This window comes from Electrophorus electricus, chromosome 21 (assembly GCF_013358815.1).
Source record: "Electrophorus electricus isolate fEleEle1 chromosome 21, fEleEle1.pri, whole genome shotgun sequence".
Taxonomy (NCBI): Eukaryota; Metazoa; Chordata; class Actinopteri; order Gymnotiformes; family Gymnotidae; genus Electrophorus; species Electrophorus electricus.
Window position 1 is genome coordinate 9,361,336 of NC_049555.1, and position 7,500 is coordinate 9,368,835.

A 7,500-nucleotide genomic window follows, 5' to 3' on the forward strand; every position below is an offset into this window, starting at 1 on the left:
AATTGGATATTTATAAATGAGAGGTTCAGTGTTGTGATTGGACAAATGTTGGCCAATCAGAGATCTTTGTGTACACTGTTGGGAGGGGAGCCCCACCTCCTATGTGGGGTACAGCAGAGGTAGAAGTAAACCACAGTGTGTATCAATCTGGGTCTTACTGAACTGAACAACTTGAGCATTCCACACCTCTGAACTGTCTTGTGAGCTGTACAATTTTATTCGTTTGCTGTACCCCCATGGCAGATGCTTTGTTTTGTAACTACTGATCTGTACTTATAATAAAAATAAAATGTATTCAAACTATTACACACTGGTGGTGTTTTCTGGGTCCTGTATTGCATATGACTGCTATAATGACTGAAAAAATCATCTATATAGACTAGCAGGAGGAGGTCATGAGAGCGAAAGGCTAGTTTCAATCAGCTGACCGGTGACACAGCCAACATACACCGAAACACCACAAGAAAACTTTCCTGCACACAAAGTAATTCTTCTCGTATTCTCCTCTCCCCGTCTTTATTTGGTCTCTCCACATGTTGTGTGTGTGTATGTGTGTGTGTGAGAGAGAGAGAGTGAGAGAGAGAATGGGGGTGGGGGGGGGGGGTGAAAGCGACACTGTGCGTAAGTCAGAAAATCTGTATGGAGCGCTTATGTTAGCAGGTATGACTGTCTAAACTTTCGAAAGCCAGAGACACACCACAGCTCATCCCCCAGTGTTCTCCCATCCACCGCTGGTGTGTGTGTGTGTGTGTGTGTGTGTGTGTGTGTGTGTGTGTGTGTGTGTGTGTGTACCTATGTCTGTCAGTCATAGCAGTCCTTTATTTGCACATTTATTTATGTCCAGTTGTGTATCATTTATGGACCTTTCTATAGACCAATACTAAGGTAATTCTCCTTATTCCTCTTGTTCTATCCATAAGGAATAATTATTTAATGCATGTGTGCCAAGGATTATATATTTATGGCAAACCTGGTATATTAAGAAATATGGCTTCTGAAAGACAGCTTTTATTAAACAAAATAAAGTGTTTTCCATCCCATTACGTGCACACTGTTCATACCACGGTCGCGCACCGAGTGTCAGAAAGACTCCATATACATTGTGATGGAGTATTTGATCTTTGCCCTCATTGACCTGCTTTGAGTCATTTGAGTCCATTTTCAGCGATGAGACAAGACTGATGTGTCTGTGATGTCATTGGCTGTATGGAGGTGAAAGGTACTTCTAAAGGACCATGTTCCCTCACACCGTCCCCCTTCCTCAGAGAAGGATTTACACGATCCTTCTGTCGCTGACATGGCCCAGTGGCAAAGGATAACTGTCACCCACGGCTCAGAGTGTACTGTGTTAACACATGCACAGTCTCACACTTGTACGACCTCCCCTCTCCCCCCCAACACCCCCTCACCCCCCAGCGGTGGATCTTGTAGGAGTGTTCCCTCAACCCTGGGCCCCATTTATCCTGTTTTACTCTGCTCTCTGTGCGAGTTACTTGTGGTCTCAGAGGGAGGAAACTCGATCTCCTTTAGTCTGATGGGATCCATATTTGGGTTAACTCTCCATCAGGACCCCAGAGAAGGGAGCCGTCCAAGGTCAGTGCCTGACTAATTTTTAAACGGATGAACAACACTAGACCAGATGTAGAGGGGCCTGGTCCCAATAAAATTCACATCCTGCAACAAAAGTAACCGTTTCGCTCTCCTGTCTCCTCTTAGCCCCCCCCCCCCCTTGCTTTCCCCGTCTGGTACAAACGTCACGACTCGGAGATGTATGGATCAGCTAAGTCTGAATACCACAATGCGCACACATCCAGCCAGATATACTCTATCATCAACAGACAAGGAGAACCAGGGAGAGAAAAAGAGCGTGACGTCGAGTAGACACAGATACTGTGTCTAGTCGACACTGAACACATCCGGCGTGTATAGGACCTCTCACGGTTCGTACTGGCTTGGTGGCTGGGAGATTCTCCCTGACTGGGGTTCACCCTGACTGGAGGTCAGTGCTGCTGCTGCTCCTCCTCTGCTCTTGGGTTTCCCTCCCTATTTATTTATTTATTTATAAATTTTATTTTTTCCGGGCGTCTCCCACCCGCCTCCCGCCTCCCGCCGCGGCTCGATCTCCATTTCGTCCCGGCACGCTGGCGCCATATTGTGCAGCTGTGCGCGCGTGTGCAAGCACGCGCGTTCGCGGGAGGGGCAGGGGGTGGGGAGTCGGTTGTGCGGGCGTGTGCATGCACGCGATGGATGTGTTTAAGATGACTGCGCGGCGGGGCTGCAGTGCGCCAGCACTTGTAGCCAGGCAGATGGTGACCCGCGCTTGAACCTGTCGTCGCGCTCATTTGTTCAGCTGGCTTTCATTTCGCTCGCAGTTTCCGGGGCGGGCAGCAGCAGCGCACTTCACCCATGTCGCCACCAGAGGGGGCTAGAGACCAGACTATTGGGCGCTTGGCGCTTGGTTCATTGTAGGTCTTGTCTGACCAGTCGCTTGTCGTTCCTTTTCAGTCGTACTGGAAAGCGGGGAACCACGGGGGCGCTGATAAATGCTGATAAATGCTCAGATTACAGGGAGAATAAAAGAGAAGATAAAGTGAGTCTGTAGGTTTCTCTAAATGTTCTCTGTATTGTACATTGGTCATTTGTACGATGATGTGGCTGATTGGCCAATAAGTTGTTTGTTCTAATATCCTCTAAACTGGAGGGGGGGGGGGGGGGGGGGGGGGGGGATTATTTTTTTCCAAAGAACTGGCAAATAGAAACCCTTTGTGAATTCTTTCCATGCAGAAAGAGACTTTGTCTATACAACTGCACTTTTGTTGCTTTTCTGTGCCATTTGATCTTATCAGCCTGGCATTGTTATGCACATAGTGCACACACACATACACACACACACACACACACACACACACACTCACTCACTCATACATTTACATATATACATGTACCCATAGACGGTCTGTCAGTATGAATGGACCCTTGGTGAATGCCACACACCCAGTGTGACCACATGCGTTGCCACTGCCTACAGAAGCAAAGAGTCCCCCCTGGTCTTTCTCACATACACTCTGCATGCATGTTTTTATGTGTGTGTTTGTGTTTTCGTACCTTGTCAGAGCAAAACAGGGGTAGTCACCTTGTCTGGGCTACCTTGCTGGAGCAAGCTTTTTAAAATTATTATTTACAAAAGCTACCAGTTTTTTAAAGATAAAATAGCAACAAAAACAAAAACAACCCCCCCCCCCACACACACACACACACACATTTTCTCTTTGTGTACTAAAGTTAAGGTACGGCTTAGGTTAAGGGCCAGGCTTGGAAAATTACATAAAAAAATATGCACTTGCATGTGTATGAGGATATAGTGTAAGTGTAAGCGCATGTGCGTGTGTGTGTGATTTTAAGTGCATTTGTGACTGTGTGTCTATATCTGTGTCATAGAGAGTGAAAGGAAATGTTTGTGTGTGTGTGTGTATGCGAGTGTGTATGTGTGTGTGTGTGTGTGTGCGCGCGCTTATGTGTGCATGCCTGTGTGTGTGCGTGCGTACGTGCATGTGTGTGTGTGTGCATGAGTGTGTGTGTTTGTGCTTGCATGTGTTTGTGTGTGTGTGTGCGTGTGTGTGTGTGCGTGTGTCTGTGTGTGTGCATGTGTCTGTGTGTGTGCGTGTGAGTGTGTGTGTGTGTGTCTGTGTGTGTGTGTGCGTGTGTCTGTGTGTGCATGTGTCTGTGTGTGTGTGTGTGTGTGTGCGTGTGTGTGTATGCGTGCGTGTGTGTCTGTGTGTGTATGTGTGTGTCTGTGTGTGTGTGTGCGTGTGTCTGTGTGTGTCTCTATGTGTGTGTGTGTGTGCGTGCGTGTGTGTGTGAGTGTGTGCGTGTGTCTGTGTGTGTGTTTGTGTGTCTGTGTATGTGTGTGTGTGCGTGCGTGTGTGTGTGTGTGTGCGTGTGTGTGCACGTGTCTGTGTGTGTGCATGTGTCTGTGAGTGTGTGTGCGTGTGTGTGTCTGTGTGTGTGTGTGTGCATGCGTGTGTGTGTATCTGTGTGTGTGTGCGTGCGTGTGTGTGTGTGTCAGTGTGTGTCTGTGTGTGTGTGTGTGTGTGTGTGTGCGCGTGTGTCTGTGGTTGTGCATGTGTCTATGTGTGTGCGTGTGAGTGTGTGTGTGTGTGCGTGCGTGTGTGTCTGTGTGTGTGTGTATGTGTATGTGTGTGCGCGTGCGTGTGTGTCTGTGCGTATGTGTCTGTGTGTGTGTGTGTGTGTCTGTGTGCGTGCGTGTGTGTGTGTGTGTGTGAGTATGTGTATGTGTGTGTCTGTGTCTGTGTGTGTGTGTGTGTGCTCTCAGGCTTATGAATCGATGATCATGTGGTATAAGGGAGATAGATGGCAGTGAGCTCCATCTTGTCTCCTCTAATTGTAAAATATTAGTTACATTAGAGTGAGTGCAGTGATTAATGGAACTTATTTGGAGGTGGCCGTCTCCTGGTCCACCCCGTCCAAAGTCCTCTCCCCGACTTCTCCGAAAATTGAGTGATTTCACTTACAGCAGACAAATAGGGCTTAGACGGGGAGAAAAGTAGGAAGGGGAAAGCTGGAAGTGCGAGCACAATGAAAAATGAAGAAAGAAAGAGAAAGATTGCGGATTGAGAGGGAAAGCAGAACGTGTAACAGAGAGGCCACTGTTGGCTGAAAACGCAGCCCGGCTTGGCCAGTGGCATATTTCACACCGCTGCAAGTGTAACTCCAACACTCAATGTTATGAATGTTTTTTGGTTTTTTTTTTCTAATCTGTTCCCTTCCTGTTGATACTCTCCTGACACACACACACGATGGCATTCAGTTAATCGTATCAGTGATCCCCCCGTGATAGGGTAGGCAAAGCACTGTTTCCTGTTACAGCAGACTGGATTCTGTTGCCTAGAAGCAGAGCAGGGGCGTGGCCTCTGATGCAGAGGGAGGAGAACAGAAGTTAAGGCCCCACCCCCCATGCGAGCAGAGAGCCTGTCATTGTGCTAATGTAACACGAACAGTTCATGCTGACCTGACCCGAGACACTAGCCATATCTCCCAGAAACACACACACGCACACACGCACACTAGACACATGACTTCATCATTGTTTATATCTTCATATCTTCCTCTGTGCCCAGTGAAAAGAAGGATACGTGGACCGGTGTTGTTTAGTGAGTTTTAATTGGCTGGAAGACCTTGAGGAGCTCCTGGTATCTGCAGAGGGGCAAGTTGACACTCTGTCTCTCTCAGAATCTCTCTTTCTTTGCTCAGCTGTGAAGGACATACGTGTGTGTGTGTGTGTGTGTGTCTTTAGGATGTACAGCATCCTTATGCTTAATGCACACTCAAGTTCTTTTTTGTTTCTTCTTTTTTTTCTGGATGACCTATCTTGGGATATTTGTTTATAATTTGCAGTGTCATAAGTCATGACCTCTTTTTTGACCATGTTTCCAGAGGGCAAGACTGCCTGCCCCCAAATCCCAGTCCACCTACACACCTACACACACACACACACACACACACACACACACACACACACACACACACACACACACACACACACACACACACACACACACACACACACACACTTACTTGCAGGCATCCATCATATGTCTACAGTGATAGGTCAGCAGTAGAATGTGCAGCTCTGAGCTCTGCAGGGAGTGAAAAGGAAGAAAGCACGGCTAGAGATGAGTACTTCTGAACTCTGCATCCCCAGACTGCATGCGCACACACACACAGCAGCAGCTGACATGTTACTCTCATCACATGACGAATATACTTCTGTTTACCCATGAGCCTGAGTAACTCTCAACCAATCACTGCACTGAACCCAGGTCCAATTGGAGGCCCTAGTGGGGCCTCCCTGGTTGCAGCGGAGCTGATGTGCTGAGGAATAAGGTTCCCTGTAAGCATTCTCATATACTCGCCCTGATGGAACTCTAAGACACGGCATGTGCACTGTACACCGTGGGCACACTGGTGTAAGCTGAAATGAAGAGAACTTCATTCAGCCACAGAGAGAGAGAGAGAGAGAGAGAGAGAGAGAGAGAGAGAGAGAGAGAGAGAGAGAGAGAGAGAGAGAGAGAGAGAGAGAGAGAGAGAGAGAGAGAGAGAGAGAGAAATAAAGAAAACACCGTTGGTAAGAAAAGGATGAGAAAATACTGAGGAGAGACTCTGAGCTCTTGTTAACAGGTCCTTCTGGTGCAGCAATTAATGATCTAGCTCAGCATTTAGCATGGGAGCCGATTCCCTCAGCGAGGCTTTTGGAGATTTCTTTTGATACATTCCCCCCACCCCCCTTTCCCGTGTATATTCCTATGAGTTATTTGCATGTTGGTTTTCCAGTTAACCACTGAGCGAGACCTCTCCACTAATTCCCCAATCCGCAGCGCAGTTTTCGCGAGAGCGGCGTGCAGCACAAAAGCTACAAATAAAGGAATGAAATCAAAATAAAAGGAAATCAGTTCCCAGTGGCGCGTGCTGTACTGCGCGAGGACGTCTCATAAATCAACAACGCTGTAAGTTCGTGTCGGTGGTTTGATACGACAAATAGTAACGGAAACAAACAGCATTATACATATTACAACAATAAAAGGGAATGAAACACATGCATAATTAATAAATGATTTAGAATGACTCATCGGTTACGTACATTTTTTTTTTCGTAAAGGTTGTGAAAACTATATAAATGACTATATATCACATTTGTTCATATGACGATGCAGTGCGTCTGTGGTGTCTTATAGTGTAAGCATACGCGAAAGAATAGCGTTGACATCGGAGGGAGCCTTTTAAGACTAAGCACGGGAAAGCTGTTTGCTTGTTACCGTGCACGGGCGGGTAGCGCGGGGTCAGCTCTGGACGGGCGCAGCGTGAGCTATAAGCGCGGTACCTTCCTCTGCGGGCTTTGGGGAGCAGGTGGGGAGAGATAGTGCATGGCGCACTGCCGTTGCGGGGGGATTTGGATGTTTGGAAGCGCTCTTTGCTGAGTAATCTCCCAGCCTTTATAACACACAGGTTATTATTGGCCGACAGATGGTGCATCACATTTTACTGCTCACACCTTCTGTGGCTCATGCGCTCCCCAGACACCCTCTCGCTCTCTGCTTTTCTCTCGCTTTTCACTCACTTCAGAGAGAGGAGGGTAGCGCGTGCGCGCACGCACACACGCAGAAAAAGAGAGAGCTACAAAGGTAAAGCTTGCATTCACACATATACTTACGCATGAATGTGCTGGGCCAAAATAAACTAAACCCTCACAAAGAAATTAGCTTTTCTCCCACAGAGGGAAGAGACTCAAAAACTTGCCACAAGAACCCCCCCACCCCCCCACCCCCCCACACACACACACACACACAAACACACACACTAGTTTGTCAGTGCACAAATAAATTCCCAATTGTACAGGTTAATTAGGCAGCACTTTGAAACACTGTGGCTCACTCCACCTTCCGTTTCAAGTAGAAATCAAGCTACTGCCAGCCGACTCCATGA

General features: G+C 47.6%; 1 protein-coding gene across 4 annotated transcripts in view; it reads left to right on the forward strand.

Annotated features, from left to right (window-relative positions):
* The window catches only part of znf536 (zinc finger protein 536), a 170,179-nt gene that overhangs the window by 155,914 nt on the left and 6,765 nt on the right, over positions 1–7,500 (forward strand). The window contains exon 7 of one of the 4 annotated variants that reach the window (XM_035520830.1): positions 1–306. This exon is cut by the window's left edge and continues 2,147 nt beyond it. The exons of the other annotated variants lie outside the window; for them this stretch is intronic. The gene's annotated coding sequence lies outside the window, so the exon portion shown is untranslated. Of the gene's footprint in view, positions 307–7,500 lie in introns of those variants that run through there. 4 annotated transcript variants of the gene reach the window in all.